Source organism: Chlamydotis macqueenii, chromosome 2 (genome assembly GCF_036417535.1).
Source record: "Chlamydotis macqueenii isolate bChlMac1 chromosome 2, bChlMac1.mat, whole genome shotgun sequence".
NCBI lineage: Eukaryota > Metazoa > Chordata > Aves > Otidiformes > Otididae > Chlamydotis > Chlamydotis macqueenii.
The window spans coordinates 111,048,969-111,065,723 of NC_141557.1; the positions used below are offsets into that span (position 1 = coordinate 111,048,969).

General features: G+C 37.2%; 1 protein-coding gene across 1 annotated transcript in view; it reads left to right on the forward strand.

Annotated features, from left to right (window-relative positions):
* The window catches only part of DLGAP1 (DLG associated protein 1), a 423,051-nt gene that overhangs the window by 67,679 nt on the left and 338,617 nt on the right, over positions 1-16,755 (forward strand). Inside the window, exon 2 of the mRNA XM_086740672.1 lies at positions 15,029-15,170. The gene's annotated coding sequence lies outside the window, so the exon portion shown is untranslated. The remainder of the gene's footprint in view (positions 1-15,028; positions 15,171-16,755) is intronic.

The following is a 16,755-nucleotide window of genomic DNA, read 5'->3' on the forward strand; positions in this document are numbered from 1 at the left end:
ATTTAATCTTAATGACTTACTTTTATGCAGTCTGTAATAGTTGTCCTCCATCTTAGCTGGAGTATTTAGGCCAAATAAAGTTTTAATTTACAAAGTTCAGATAATACGTATAGTCTTGTCAAACGTAGACCACTAAAAATGCTGCTGAATCCTGAATCTCAATGCCTTATAATATCCACAGGATAGGGAAGAGACCATTTATCTCTGTTCTCAGGCAATACACTGTCTGTGCGTTTCTAATTGTATGGATGCCCAAGTTGCTGGGAGGGGCAGGAAATTCCTGTTTTATTCATCTGTAGCTTTTTTTATTAATTGTAGGGGTCGCTTAGTGACCTCTGTTATGAACTTCATTTCCTACCTACCTGTTAACACAGTGGAAATAAGGTATCTGTTAAAAAGTTGATGATGCACTTTGCTGATGCTGACTTGGCTCCATTTTCTCTAAAAGTACCCAAACAATCATTTTTATCTTTGTTTGCATTATTCTGCATTGAACTTGCTTCGCCTGTTCAGTTTTATGCTCCTTGTATACAGAAATAAAAGGATCTAGAGGATCTGCAACAGATCTATGTGTCCATTATTAAAAACATCCCTGTATTTCTGAGGAGCCTGGAATACTTCATTTGAGTAGGACTAACCAGTGATACCAAGGGCATAAAACAGTAAAGATGACAAAAAATTGCTTTGACATTTTACCTAGATCCTATTAAGCATTCTTCTAGGTCAGCTTTTAAGCATATCAGTTTTTAGTTCCAAAAGGTATTCATTAAACATTTAAGTATTAGACTGTCTCAGGATCAAGGCTGATATATAAAGCCACAGATAAAAATATGTTGTTGGAGAGATTTGGATATATGCGGAAAAGAAATAAACTTTCCCCCTGTCTTTCTTTCCAGTGTCTCATTTACTCTGTTTTCCTTGTGACAACTTTAAGGTCCTTTTTTTCCATTACCTTAAAAGACAGGTATATAGAAGTGTAATTAATTGCAAAATAAATTACCTATACCTCCCCTCCCTGTAGATAAGATACAGACACTCTTAGATGCTGCTGCCATTGATAGCTTCTGTGAACTAAGACCTGCTTGCAGGTAAAAATAAAGCACAAGCACAAGAAACTCTGAGGAAAGTTATCACGATAATCCACTTCTCAAAGGGTGCTGTTAGGCAGAAGTATTCTGTGCAGGTTTGTGCGTATGTCTTTGAGAGATGGAACTGAAATGTTGGTCTTTGGTCATATAAACCTAGCTAGGGTGTAAGTACAATAAAGGTCAATTCAGTATTGGCAGAAAAGTGGATTAGGTTGGTTTTGGATTTGGCTTGATGAGGAAGTAAAAGCACTGTTAGCAAAGCAGTCAGCAAATGCATGCCTTTAAGTAATTTTCTGTCAGAAATGATAGGCAATAGCCTCAAAAGGCTCTATTATCACTGATTTCCATTAAAATGTAAAAAAAAAAATGATGACTGTGAGATCGTAGTTCTTATACTGATTTTGGTTTTTAAAAATGCTTCAGATCAAATATAGCTGTGTGAAATTCTGGACCCAGTGAATCGATGACAAACTTGTAACTGATGAAATTCAACCCTTTTCTCACCCTCTTGTTTGCTATTTAGTTTTCTTAAGTGAACATTTAAATCGCCCAGTTACCTACACAGGTCACTCTTTCAAAGGAGAAACCCATTTTTCAGAGAAAAAAAAAATGGAATGAAACTGACACTCTCTTTACTGACTTTGATATGAGCATGCTGGTTATGTGTGAAAAGTGCCAACCATATAGAGAGGCCTTTTTGTTCAAGAGTTTCTGAGCAGCTTAGGTGTGTTTAGAAACCAAAGATAATAGTTTATTAGCTCTGCGTGATCTCTGTCCTTCAGTCTACAATTTGATCTCACAGTTGCGCTTCTTTCATAATTCTGAATTGTAATGAATCAAAATGAGGCCAAATTGTAATTTTTTTCTGGGCCACATGACAGTATCTAGTGCAGTTTGTGGGGGAAGAGAACTAAGAAAATTCTAGGTGGGCAGTTACCATTGATCCAGGCATGAGTTCACTGGGTCTTGGAGTTTAACTATATATAGTTAACTGTATCTTACAGAATAAGGACTTCCTTTCCTCTAGCCTTCTGGAAGCACCCATTGCTCACAATCATTTAAGCATGCCTAAAGGTGTGCAAGGTGTCTATCTGAAAGAAGACTTTTGAACATTTTACAGTTGTGTATATCTCACTTACTGACAACAATATCTATAAGTCTTAAAGCAAACAAACAAAACTTCACAATAAAATTCTCTGGTTTTACTTGACTCTAAATTCAATTATATAGTAGTATTTTAGGTGTGGGGTTTTTTTTTTATTTTTTAAAGAGAGACTTTATAGTTAAACTGCATTTAATTTGTTACACGGTGCCATAGTAGTTGGACGTCGTAGGAAAATATGCCCCCCTGTCTCACGGGCCTATTACACAACACACTGCTCTGGCAGTGATTTCCTAATGTAATGTAAAAAAGTGAGTAAGGATGGAAAGACAAAACGGTGGACTTTTTCTTAGAACTTCCTTCCAGCAGAATTTTAAAATGTAATGCTCTTGACAGAAAACCTTAGTTCTGGCTTTTTGCTGTGATGATTAATGAAACTGATAAAAGGTTTTTAATTTCTCTTCCCCATCACAATAGATTATTCACTCCTGTTAGAGTGTGCAAGCAGAATCTGGTAAAAACAGCAGAGGCTAGGCTACATTTTACTAGTGATGTTACTCCAGCACATCTGGTTTGTTTGCTTTTAAAACTTTTGGTAAAATTTTCTGCTGCTTAACAATGGAGATTGTTTTTGCTTTAAAATCTGGGGATATTTGAGGCTACGTAGGGGCATTCCTAAATTCAGTCTCTAGTTATGTAAGTTAATGGTGTGGTTTTGTATTAAGCTTCTTGACTGTGTTTGCAGGATATTGCTGGAATGCAGGCATCACCCAACATTGCAAGACTGATTTCTTAGGTAAAAAACATGGATACTTTGTGTGTATAATTTAGCATATATTTTATAACATACACATTGCTCTCTGAATTATTTGTTACGCTAGTATTCTGCAGTGGTCATAGTTTCTCACCCTGTTTTACATATTATCTGATTGCTTGGGGATTTCTTTTATAGCCCAGAATATTTTTTTTTGTGAATTACCACTGTGCATTGAATTATACAGGATATAGATTACAACTCTGAATGCATTAAGTCAGAAGTACTTTCTGTCATTTATCTTCCTTTCTTCTGTTTACTAAAAGGCACTTGAAATAGGATTCCTTAGGAGTAAGGTTTGTTGAGACCTGTACTTTCAGAGTTACAGAGCTGAAAATAAATGCCAAAACATCCAACTACCAGTGAAATACGCGTAACATTTAATTTAGTACTGTCATTCTTTACTTATTACTTATTTTTACAGTGGGAGATAAGAAGCTGTAGAAAGGTTCAATATTTCTTTTGATCTTATTTTAGAAATACATTTTAGTCCACTAATTTTATGAGATCATGTGTCTGCAGAGAAATATTAGTAGTTTGCCCAGAATAGAATGACCCTGAGATTGCCTCTCCCTTAATGCTGGGACAAGTTATTGCACAGCTGGGACAGTGTCAGAAGGTCAAGACTAAGGAGTGACAGCTATTGGGACACATTTATCTAGGTCATTTGCTGTCATTCATCTGTCTGTTTACAGCTACACACCAGGGATGTTACAATAATAGAAATAATGCTCTTTGGAATATTACTTCAATTAGGTTATGTTGATTCAAGCAGCTGATTACATTATCAAAATCATATTTAGAAGAGTTTAAAAGTACACAGGCAAATAGAGAGCTCTATAGAGGAGGCATTTATTTTTAATACATATTAAAAATCTGCCATAATTTGAACATTTGTTCATGTCAAACCTGATAATTAAATTATTAAATGATACCCAAGTAAACATTTTTTCTTATTGTGAAAGTCAACTTCTACCATATTTTTCCTTGGGAAAGAAAGTAGATTTTGTGAAAGAGATGCAAATTTGGTGTTTCTTTCTTGTGCAGTTTGTACCACTTCTTTAGAGCCACCACACCATCTACCTATCTGTTTTCTGATGGTTGTTAGAAGGCAAAGCAACAGCTCAGGATTTCATGCTCAGTACATAGCAATGATACAGCAGTAAATGTTAAAGGCAACTGATGCTTTCTGCAGTCATACTGCCCTAACGTAACAATTTGCCAGATTTTATTTATGTTTCTCTGAACCAAAAAAAAAGTTCTAATGGTTCTAATGTCTCAGACTGAAGGGCTTTTCCCAGCAGTCCCTTACTCTCTCAAAAGATGCATTAGGTTTTACTAGCCTCAAACCACCCTCATAATGAAGTTTTGAAATTCAAAACTCGCATCTCATTTTAAACACTTGCATCAACACCTTCAGCTCTCCCCATCAAAGAAAGAACTGCTCTAACAAATGCTCAGAGAATCTGAAGCCAAGCAGTTCTGGGTATTTGGACAGGAGTATCACTATTAGCTGGTGTTACACTGTTAGTGATAACTTCACTGCATTTCGAATTGTTTTTAGCTGATTATGCCTTTCAAGTGGCTTTGCCTGCAGACTCTGGTTGGTGGTGTCAAGAAGTGCCACTCCAAAAGGCAGATTTTTCTGGAGGAGATAAATGCAGGGAGTTTGTCTTGACTAATACAACATTTTGAACAATGCATAGTCCATGTTAAGGTAGCCATGGAAGAAACTAACTTCGGCTCATTAGAGAAAAAGACTGTTGACTTCTCCTTACATCTCCATTCTTCCTTCTTTCCTTTGCCTTAGCACTCAGCTAAAACCCATTTTTAGGACCCTCTAGGGCTTTACTGAGGCAATCAGAGGAACTGCAGAGTAGACTGCTATTGTTAATTTGCAAAACAATGAGCAGGTTAAAATTATATTTTTTGATCATTTACCAAAAGTTGATGACCTTGAAGGACCTGGAAGAATAAACCAAGCAAGTATGATTGGTGTTTCTAGATGTCTGCTTCATTAATTTGACAGTTGAGAAGCTTGTACATGACTAGCCATCCTCTCCTGAACATAAAGGAGAGCTCTTTCAGCTCTGCTGAACATAAAAGTTGCCATACTGAGTGGGACCAGAGGTCCAGCTCGTTTTTCTCTTACTGTGATCAGCAGTGAAAGCTTACAGAAAAAGTACAAGAAATGAGGCACACCAGGACTGAGCATCAAGGGTTAAGGAGCTTGTTTCTGTATTTAGTTATGATCAGTGAGCTTACTCTCCATGAACTTGTCTGTCTCTTTTTGAATTCTTCATACTTTTTAGTTCCTTAATACCTTAAGAGAATGAGTTCCTCAGTTTGCATGCCCAGTCTGTGAAAAATATTTTCCTTTGGTTTATTTTAAACTTTCTGGCTGGTAATTTCACAAGACAACACCATTTTTTTGTGTGTGTGTTATAGATGGGGATAATGGCTTTATAGCGACCTTGTATGAATTTTCAGTGGTATTTGGAGCTTTAAGGAGTCTAAAAAATAGTTTATGGTCTTCTGAAGACATAATTTTTATGTTTAAAAAAAAAAAGTCAGATATTACAGAGAAAACATATTCCAGAAGATCATTCCATAGAAGATCCTTAGAATCTTAAATGTATTCCCAACTTTGCTAGTGGTCTGATGTTTTACCTTAGGCAAACTATTTTATTTTATTTTCCTGTGCTACTGCTTCTTAACCCATATCTTATACCTATTGTCAAAGAGTATATCAAAATGATCTTTTGGTTCACTCTTAGGTGTCTGCCAGCACTGCAATAAAGATTACTTCCAAGAAAACAATATGTGGAGCAACTAAACCACTCTTTCTTTCTCCCAAGCAGTTGCTGGGAAGGTTCTGCAAGGGTATATGACACCATGTATGACACCCTTCTCTTACAGTCAAAAGAGAGATACATAGCTTAGAAATCTATCTTAGTTATGTCAGATGGATATAATTTGCTGATATCACTCATAATTCTTGTTTATTTGTATCTTTCAGGAAAATTTCACCTTGAGTGTGCAAGCTGACAATATGCAGATCCTGCACTTTCTGTATAATCACAGTTTCCTGATGCCTTCTCAGCTCCCTCTTCTGTTTTGTTCCTTATTTAACATGTTGAAGCAGCTTTAATTGGTCATTTTCAGTTCTGTGATCCATAAGCCTTAAACGTGTGTCTACTAAGGAGCTTTGCAAGTTGACAAGGAACATATATCCATATATATTATAGCTCTCTCTGCAGGTGACATTTTAAAAAATATTCTGACATCAGCTGTACATACATTGGTATTTAAAAGACGTGTAGATGTGGTGCTTAGGGACATGGTTTAGTGGTGGACTTGGCGGTATTAACAGTTGGACTCAATGATATTAAAGATCTTTTCCAACCTAAATAATTCTGTGATTCTACTTCTTGGCTGACTGGGGAGAGTTATTCCACTTCCTTAACTCAGCAGTGATCAGCCCCTGACTCTTGCTGTGGGGAAGAGAACAATTGCTATTTACTTGCTATTTACCTTCTGTGAGCAACTGGAGGGAGTGTGAGTGAAAGTGTATGGCCTGCACCCCAGCGTCTTTTCGGAGGAGGAGTGACTGAGAGCAGAGTGAATTCTGTGCAGCACTGAAAAAGTGAAATACAACCAGCTCATCCCAGTTAACTGGAATGGGAGTTCTTAATCCGTGCCTCTTTCAGGGAAGCTGTGAGCTGCTTCTTACTTGGAACAGGTTGTGAAGTAATTGTTCTTATTTGTGCTTATCCAGTGGTTTGTCTAATCTTAGTGGCTATTGATAATTTCAAATGCATTCAAGTATTTGAGTTCCAGATGAAAAATATGTTTGGGAATAATGCAGCATCAGAAGAGATCTGGAAACAGTTGATACTGATTTTAGAACAGTCCACACTAAGCTGGGGTTGCAGCGCTTGCAGATTTGTTACTGTCCTGAGACACTCCAGAACAGATCCTTCACATTTGCAGGGCAAAAAGGGGACCGTCTGAGAATGAGTGAAAGAAAAACATAACGTGTGAAAGAAAGAAAGAAGGAAAGAAAGATAATATTCTCCAGAATGCATATTGCATTTTGAAATCTGTGTTTAATTAAGAGAGAGTCTGTTAGCGATAAAGAGTTGATCTGTTTCCTTACTAGATGTTAACTTGAGCTAAATATGATCAGAACGTGCATTTTTTATTTAAATATTGGAAAGTTTCTTTAAATTGTACTGTAAAGCACCATATAAATGGAGCTTTTCAGGGCATCTGTCCTCTGCTGTCCTTAGGCTGAAGTGACAGATTTGGTGTTAGGAGACAGCTATCCAGTGCTCTGTTTATTGAAGCACTTTGGAAGCATTAGTATACTTTCATGAGATTTTAAAAGCAATTGCAACAGAAAGTTTAAAATGTATATTTATGATAGAATGAACCTCTACAGTAACAAATACATATCTAATTTTTACTTAAAGAGCTTCTTTGTGGTTGGAGACCTCTGCATTTTTTTTGTTTTATTTTGAAAGGCTGTTTAGTAGGGCCTGTTGCAATAGGACGAGGGGTAATGGTTTTAAAATAGAGGGGGGTAGATTTAGATTGGAAATTAGGAAAAAATTTTTTACGATGCGAGTTATAGAACACTGGAACAGGTTGCCCAGAAAGGTAGTGGAGGCCCCAGCCCTGGAAACGTTCAAGGCCAGGCTGGATGAGGCTCTGAGCAACCTGATCTAGTTGGGGATGTCCCTGCTCCTTGCAGGGGGGGTTGGACTAGATGACCTTTGAAGGTCCCTTCCAACCCTAACCATTCTATGATTCTATGATTCTATGAAAGTGAGATTAACATATTTTAGTTATAAGAGAACCCAAAGCAATCAAAGCTAGCAGACTCAATGGTAAACCTTGTAGGTCTGTCAGTTTACACAAATATTGCCCCTTTTCTACTCATATTCATAGTCACACAAGTTTCAGACTGGATGTCAGGCTTATATCTCAGTTTATGTTTTTTTTTTCTCTAATATAGTTCAGTCTATTGATGTGATTTAAATACATTGGGGGGCTTAATAAAATAGTACCATCCATTTTTCTCAGTGTGGGAGTGTGAGTTAATGGTTAAAGACAGAGACAATGAGCCACAATTCCCTGGTTCTATTCTGGTCTCTGAGCTGACTCACTGCATAATCTTACTCAAGTCATTTAAATTCAGGTGAAATGGCCCCACTAAGCTGAAGAGACAATGCATGTTTCAGCCTTTCTTCCTCAGTGGGTTTTTCTATACAATTCTGCCTCTCAGTCATAAACATAAATTTATTAATATGCTGTTGCGTAGGATCATTATAAAATGTGTTAAATAAACTTGTTTAGAATCATAGAATCATAAAATCACATGGTTGGATGGGACCTATAAGGTCATCGTAATTTTTAAATCCTTTATTGAAAGGTACTTTTTCTCCTAATAGATGTAGGCGGGTAAATGTTAACACTGTTCTGTGAAAATACTTTTTCTAAAATTATTCTCTTCTACATCCAGATGAAATGACCTTTCAAAAAGCACTGACACCCATAGTAGTTAATTGCCCATCAGTAGGTTTGATACCTGGAGGTATCATTGACTCATGCTCAGATCTCTGCAGTGAACTAAATTACCCTTTGTGATACATGAGTCTCAAGTCAGGCCACTGAACATTTGCTCCTCATTGTAAAGAGTACCTCTGTCACTGATGTGTAAAAACTCAAGAGATCTTTACTTTCTTTTGAATTCTAGTTTGTGAAGCAAAATCCAATACTCACCACTTTTGCCAAGTAGATCTGTTTTTCAGCAAACTGTAGTGTAACTTAACATAGAACAAAGCATGTTTTCCCTTCCATTTCTTTCCAGAAACTGCATCCTGTAATACTGTGTTCTGCCTTTTTGGTTGCCTTGTTTGTTCCAGCAAATATGATTCTTTGACAAGTTAGTACTGAAAATGAAAAACATGAGGTATTCAGAATTCATCCAGTATCTGTGAAGTTGCTCTGGTCTTTTTGACAAACATATTGGATGACCTGTGAGTTACTTGCATCTATATAGTCCTTCCACTGTCATAATCCACAGCTGACTGAGGAGGATAAGATATTATGGCTCAGAATGACTCCACATGACTACACGTCCCAGCAGTGTGAATGGCAGCACCAAGCGGTGGTGATTCATTCCCTCAGCACTGAAATTGCCAGCGTTCAGAGGAAAAGGATTACTTCTGAACAAAGAAATGCTTTATCCAGCAGAGAGTGCAGACATTATAGAGTTATTAATCAGGGCAGTCATCCTGAAAGTAGATTTGACTGCAGGATTTCACATAGAGGGAAACTAGAATTACAGTAGGAAGCGATTGAGGATTACTAGTAGTAGATAGAATTGCATATTTTAAGGGCTCCTTAAATTACACCTGGGGAAAGGTTCACTCTGTGGATGCTAATGAAATTGTTCCTGTTTGTGTGGTTCAGTGTTGTCTTTGGATGGCATCTCCCCAGTACGGTAATTGCAGTAGGTTGTAAAATAGGAAGACAACCAGTTTAATTTTCTCTGTTTTCCACTTCAGTATCTCTGCAAGCTGTTTCTTTGCTAAATCTTGTATGCAAGGCCAAGTCAACCTCATCATTAGTGAGATGGGAGACCTCAAAGGAAAACCCATATGTGGCAGGCAACTATGCTGGTGTTTTTTTGGCTGCTAGCAATCCTTCTTTGGAGTCACTACTGAAGCATGAGCTGGAGATTAAGGATTTTATAGCACTGGAGCAGCTTTGTCTTTATGAAACATAAAGCTGAGGTGCTATTCTTCTATGGCCATTGCAAAGCAATTCAGATCATTTGGAACTCCCTGGCTCAGCTTCCCTTCTTTTTGGAAAGTGCCTGAAGTAGAACAAATCAAATTCCTACCTTGAGTTCTGGATATTGCTGTGAGTTCAGCTGAGGATAAAGTAGTTTTGCATCGATTCAGATGGGTTTTTTTTAGCTTAAAAGGGGCTTCTGGACCTCAAGGACAACTTCAAAGCTAGATCAGGTAGCTCAAGGGGCCTTGTCCCATGGAGTTCTGAATATCTCCAAAGGCGGAGATTCCATGACCTCTCTGAGTAGCTTGCTCAAGGGTTTGACCATTCTCATGGTGAAAAAGGTGGATGTTATCAGTTGCTCTGTGAATGTTCCATGTAAAAGGGAGTTGCTTTGCCTTTCCCCAAAGAAATTAAATTTGATACTGCCTCTTGGCTGCCAATGAATTAATGTGTAACTGCTAAGGATTTAATGACCTCCAGCTTAACAGTACTTCCACTGAAGTTGTTGGGAGTCCAGGTAGTCATCATTTATCTCTGTGGAGATTTTCAGATGTCCAGAACATTAACTGAGCCAGATAAGGCTTGTGTTTGGTGGAGCCCTGTCATCAGTGGCTCTGTAAGTTTAATGAAGTCTTCACTTCCCAGAATGGAAGAGGTGACTGTCTGTGTACTGAAAACAGGTCTTTATTCTAATAAAAGTTACAATAGAATAGGGGCAAGCAGAAATAACAGAAAATCTGCGATTAATTCTTGGAAGCTGAGATGTCTTGGAAATGCAATTAAAGATTTCAGAGATATACATTTAGAAAAGACACCTTGAAACTCATTACTATTTGTCACAGTTTATGACACTGCAGATTACACCAACCTACACTTCTGTAGTTCTTGAAAGGCATGAGGTGTAACAATTTGCTAATATCTTTGGTGTTTCTTTATACCTCTAAAAAGTGTTGTGAAATGTCGTCATTTTGATTTGGTAGTGCTTTTAGCACCCATTCTGCAGAAGTGTCTGCACAAAGTAGGAAATAATAAGTAATCATGCATTTTATATTTTCTTACACAATGTCACAAAATTTAATTCACTAGAGTCTTAAAAGACTTGCTTGGGATTTGTATAGGGTTGGATATTACATTAGTTTCCTCTTTCTGCTTCTTTAGATGTTGGAACTTGGGTAATGAAATTCTAACCTTGCATAAATGGGCATGATTTCTGCCAAGTGTCTGAAAGACATGCATGTTCAAGGGAAAAATTGCTTCAAATGTGCCATGGTATTAATTTTTATTTAAAGACACAAATATTTCTGCCCTTAGTAATGTATGTTACACTTGAAATCTTCCATTTCATTTACTGCTGTAGAATCACGTGTCAGTCTGTAAACTCTTGGGCTACTAGTTTCAGCAAGTCAGGAGCCAATAAGTTACTTACAACCACAGCATTGGTTGCTCAGGGAGAGGTTTCTGCTTGGTCTTAATGGAATGCTCTGTGATCAGTCCCTGTTATTATGGAGCTCGTCCTTTCCCCCATCGACTTACAAGATTATTCGTATGAATATCTATTCTTTCTCTGATATTATAGTGGAGATGACATCTTGGTAGTGCTACATTTAGTGAAACAAAGACATAGGAAATAAGAAATAACTACAGTTCTGGAATACGCAGTTTCAAGTAGTCTTGTCAATGTAGTGCACATTCAAGTGGTCTAGTCAAGTAGTGCACATATTTGTTGAACTGAGGCTGAATCTGTAGATATGTCTTAACTGCAAACTTCATAAACCATTTTCTGCAAGATTTAAAAGGCAAGTTTTACTAATTTCAGCACCAAATTGTCCCTTACCTGGTTTCCTGATCGGCATTTTTCTACTGAACTCTTTTACCTCTGATGCACCCCCTTCGGAATTGCTGTCTGTTCAAAACGTGTTCCAGGCTGGTCAGTCCTATTACTGAGACTAAGTACGGCTTTTCCATTTAGTGCTACCTCTCTTCTATGATTATGGAATAGTAACTGCTGTATCTTCAGATATCCTTGGGAGATATTTGAGATTTCAGTAATCTCACTGTATTCTTCTGCAACATTTATGTGGACTCAGAAAGGAGATGGAGTCTGAAAGGAGTTATGTACTGAGAAATTCCTTCTGGAATCACGTGCAGTACACCTGCGTTGCTAAAACTAAAGTTGTTCTTCATCTCCTTGTTTTTAGTGAATCTTATTCCTGAGAGTGTGCAGCATATTCCCTCTCCATAAATAATGTTCAGTTTAACTTCATGCATAATGGAGAGATGGGAACACCTTCCCAACCTTCTCACTGAGGCCTTTTATGCTTCTAAACCAGCAGAAAGAAAACTATCTTTGGTCATCAGAAGATGTATTAATGCCCAGTTGTACAAAGGGAAAAACAGCCAAAATCTCTATCTCATGTTTTGCAGCAGCTTTGAACAGTCCAGTCCTCAGCTGACAACTTGTTGTTGAGTGATAATTGTAGTCCAGCTTACAAGAGGATCTAGAAAATAATTTATGTCGGGGGGACACATCATTGGTGACTGCTTTACAAAGGAAGAATAAATGGTTTCTGCACCTGGATTTTCATCCTCACTTCCCTGGAAATCAGTTTGTCCATCTGTACCCACGTACGCGTGCCTCTGTGTATGTGTGTGTGTATTGCTCTTACCAGTCTACCTTTCGTGGCACTTCTTAGCTCCTAGTAAGAGCAACAAAACAAAGTGAAATTTCATTTGATTTGCTGGAGTTTTATTCACAGCAGTTTCAAATTCATTTTGTTGATATGCTTTTGGGCAATTTCATGCCTGGAGAGAGGTAAGCAGAGAGCTAAAACATTTATAGATGTTCCAGTTCATTCAGGATGGAAGTTATTTAGAACACATTTCAAGTATCACATTTGTAAATAATGCTAGTTTGCCATATTTCCTATAAAATGACAGATTCTTTATAACTGGTATCACTGAAACACGATGTTTAATCACAATGCAGCTGCCTTAGTATTTATTATTCAATGTCTCTCTGTTTTTACTGGGCAATCAAAATGTATACTTTGGTGTTTTCAGTGAAAATGTTTTATTTTAGAGATCAAGGACATTTTAATCAGGTTCATTACAGACCTTCTTACATGTTTTTAATATACATATATTGTGCATTTTTTAACAATTTATCAGTTTGTTTATGAGTAAGAAAACAGTGTCCAGTTTGTAATATAGAGATCCTTCTAAGTGAAGTCCACTGATACTGGAAGACACAGTGTTGGTTTGCTGAGAGATGGATGATTGTATTGTCCAACTTCTTATTCTCTCAGCCAGTATGTTCATATTGTACATGTTCATGAGTGTGTTCCTGACTTTCATTGTATTGCATTTGCAAATAGGCAAATGTAGCTGGGGATGTTAAGTGGAGACAAGCAGCTGAGGAACAGTGTCCATCCATTTCATGTTATGGCGAAAAGTGGGGGAAGTGAAGCAGAGAGAGTGCTCCCTTGGGGAAAGAAAGACCTTGATTTTATTTTTTATGGAAAAGACATTAGCACGAAAGCTAGCACAAGGCACAATTCAGAACAAATATACTTTGGGGTTTCCTCCTTCTCTGAGATGGAGAGGAGAACTAGGAAAAATCTTCCCATCTGGGCTTTCTCTTGTGTTTCCAAATGAACATAAATTGTTCTGTTTTCCTAATTGTTAACATTTTAAAAAATTAAATTATCATTCATGTTTACATTATTATTATCCCTGGAAACATTCAAGACCATGGTTGGATGAGGGTCTGAGCAACCTGATCTGGTTGGAGATGTCCCTGCTCCTTGCAGGGGAGTTGGACTAGATAACCTTTCAAGGTGCTTTCTAACCCTAACCATTCTATGATTCTATTTCAAACTTATTTCCTCTTATATGAGTTATAATTATTCCTCCATTATCAAAGCATATTACTTTGATTTACTAGACGCCGAAGCCTGAAATTTATCTCAACCTGTCTTTTCCTTTCTTTCATTATTCCAATGAGTGTTACCAATGTCTAAAAACCTGACAAGAATCTTAAATGTCTAAATTGTACATTTGTTCTAAGGCATGCTGAATATGCCAACAGCACAGCAAAAAGAGACTTGAAGAAGTCAATTGATCATCGAATGGAGAGAGGGAGAAATGCATCCACTGTTTACCTGCCATTGCTGTGGAGTGTGTGGTATCAGAGGATATGAATTTTATTTGTTGTGTCATTATTTAAACAAGCAGTTATTCTAGAAACAGCTATCCATCTTTATATGAAACTTTAGTTAATTAAATACTTTGCAGTATCTGCTGGTTTTAGGAAGTTGAGTGGCTGGTGAGTCATAGTTACCTAATTTCACTGTTATTTTCTAAACCCAGTTCTATCTTATTTTGCTGTGTGTACTGAACTCGGTGTCTGGGCCCCTTCGCTGATTCCATGACGTTCTCTCCATAATCAGCAACCTTGCTTTTCCTTTTCTTTCAGGAGCTTTTAAGAGTGATAGGTTGTGCAATTATTAGTTGCAAGTCCAAAGATTAATGTCTGCTCACCTTACTCTTAAATACCAAAGATTGTTCTAAATGTTCAGAGCTTTCTTCATAGCTGTGCATGTTGTATCCAATCCTTTAAATTTATTCTTTGTTAGTAGTAATTTTTTTCAATAAAAGAGCCTTTTTAGCAAGTTGCTTGTTGGCAAAAAAAAATGCACACATTGGTGATGTTTCACCAGGGCTGCTCTCAAAGAAATTTGGGAAGTTCTTAACGACTAAATGACTAAAAACCACATCCAGCGTGTTCTCCCACTTTCATGACCTGCTCTACCAGTACTTGGCTGGGTGGGTGGATTGCTGTGCCCTCATAGTTGTCTGCTCTGGCTTGGTCCTGGAAATCTCTGACCATCTCTATGGCCCAGTAAGCAGAAATGGTTGTTATTTGGCAGCATGCTCCAGCAAATGCTGTATACAGTAGAAGTAAGTTGTGCAGAGATAGTAGATTCTTATTTCAGTCAGAGTTACTGTATATGATTTGTTTTCACCTGTATCTCCTACTTTGCTAAGTATTCTGGAATCTATTAGTTCCTTTTAGCAAAATAATTCCAGCTTACAGAAAAATATATGAACAAATAGAGGGAATTTTAGTAGTTTTAAATGAAATTTAATCAATCAAAACTCTTTTCTCCTCTTCAACAAACGTTATATTTATTTGTATATATATTTTTTCCTTGGCAGCCTAAAGCATCACAACGGTCATATTGTTCAGGATTTTGAAGAGCCGTCATTTATCTTTGTGGATACAAGTAAACGGACAATGATGTCTCGACCATCTGCTCAAGCTGCTTGAGAAGAGTGTTCTGTGCAAATGGCATGAAAGGTAATTTAACCTCAGAAGGTGCCCACAGAGCTTCAGTTCTGTTTACCATTGCTCTTTGCCAGTCTAAAAATAAATCATGCTGAACAAAAAAATTCCCTTCTTCTTTCCCAATTTAAAGAACACATCATCAGAGGAGCTAATTTCAGTTAATTTAACTAGCAAGGGGTTGTTTTTCCTTTCTAGTATTTTTCTAAGCAGCAAAGAGCTTTTCTGGGATAAATGGTAGCTGTCTTATAATTGTCTTTGTTGCTGTAGGAGGCTGTTGTTTTCCAGAGTATAAAACAGGATATAATCACAGAGTGGTGCTCAGTGCTGGGTGATACAGTCTTTCAACATATCAAATAAAATTCTACCATGACTGTTTTGTTATTTTGCTTTGCCAGCCCATGTGTTTTAATGAGGGGGGCACCTGTGTTAATAAGCAAGAAGGTTTTTTTTGCAGAGGCATATTCTGTACTGAAAATTATGAGTGCTTTCTCTGAGTGTTCTTTTTCAAAGCTTCCTTTGGTAGTAGTTTCACTCTGTGGTCCCAGTGAAACTGTTAAAACACTTTTAAAGGCTTTTAAAATTTCAATGCCAGTAAAAAAAAATCAAAATAACAGTTATAAAAATGTGTCTCTATATATTTAAAATAGCCAAAAGAGGGAAAAGGGGTTCCTTTCTAAATTTAAATATGTGTTTCAGGATAGAAAAGAAGGACCTGACATTCATCTCACTGTCACTGTTTTTATAGTTCCTATTGGCTACAGTGGTTAATATCAGGACTAGCAAGAGTAGTCTTTACGTGCCGTCCCACTGCTTTAACCTCTGTACTATTTTCTGCCATCTACTATGCTAATTTCTTCAGTTTCCACCACTACAAATAAAGCAGTTTCTGGCTCCTTCATGTTCTTTTACTGTTTCTACTCCATTCCTCCTACTTGATGGTAGGTCAAAGTAGTCCAAGACTGGAGACTGTTTTCTTGCAGGGATCGGAGGTCAAATCAGATGTCGTAGAGCATGTTCTCTAGAATGCTGTGGCTGTGCAGTCATCTTGCATGCTGCTGTGGGAGGAAAAGTAGAAAATGTATTTTCCTGGCTGCTTTGTCAGATAGCTCATTCTGAAGGTACGTGGGAATATCAGCAGCAGAAAGAAGTTAAATATAATCCGTATTCAAGAAATGAACTTGGATTAAAGTAACAGTCGAGATAGTGTGTCTGTGAGAAAAGACATATGTCTGAGCTGGTTTTGTTGCTGAATTAGCTCCATTGATTTAGCTAACATAATAAAATGTGTCTTATTGTAATAAGTACATTCTGGACAAAAAAAAATGGACCAAGTTCTTATATTTAATTGCAAAAGAGTCTTCAGTCTTCATGGTGGCATATCTTTTGCTCCAACTTAACAACACAAGCCTGATTTATATTTTTCTTGGACATTTTCACTTAAGATTTTTTTTTTTAAAGCAGAAGAGGTGGAACATGACAGATTTGAAAATGTTTTATATAGCTTTCAACAAGAAGCAATTTATAGCAACTTGAAGTTATATAACTTCTAACTCTACTTTTTTCATGGCATGATTTAGATAGTTCTGATGCTCTCACA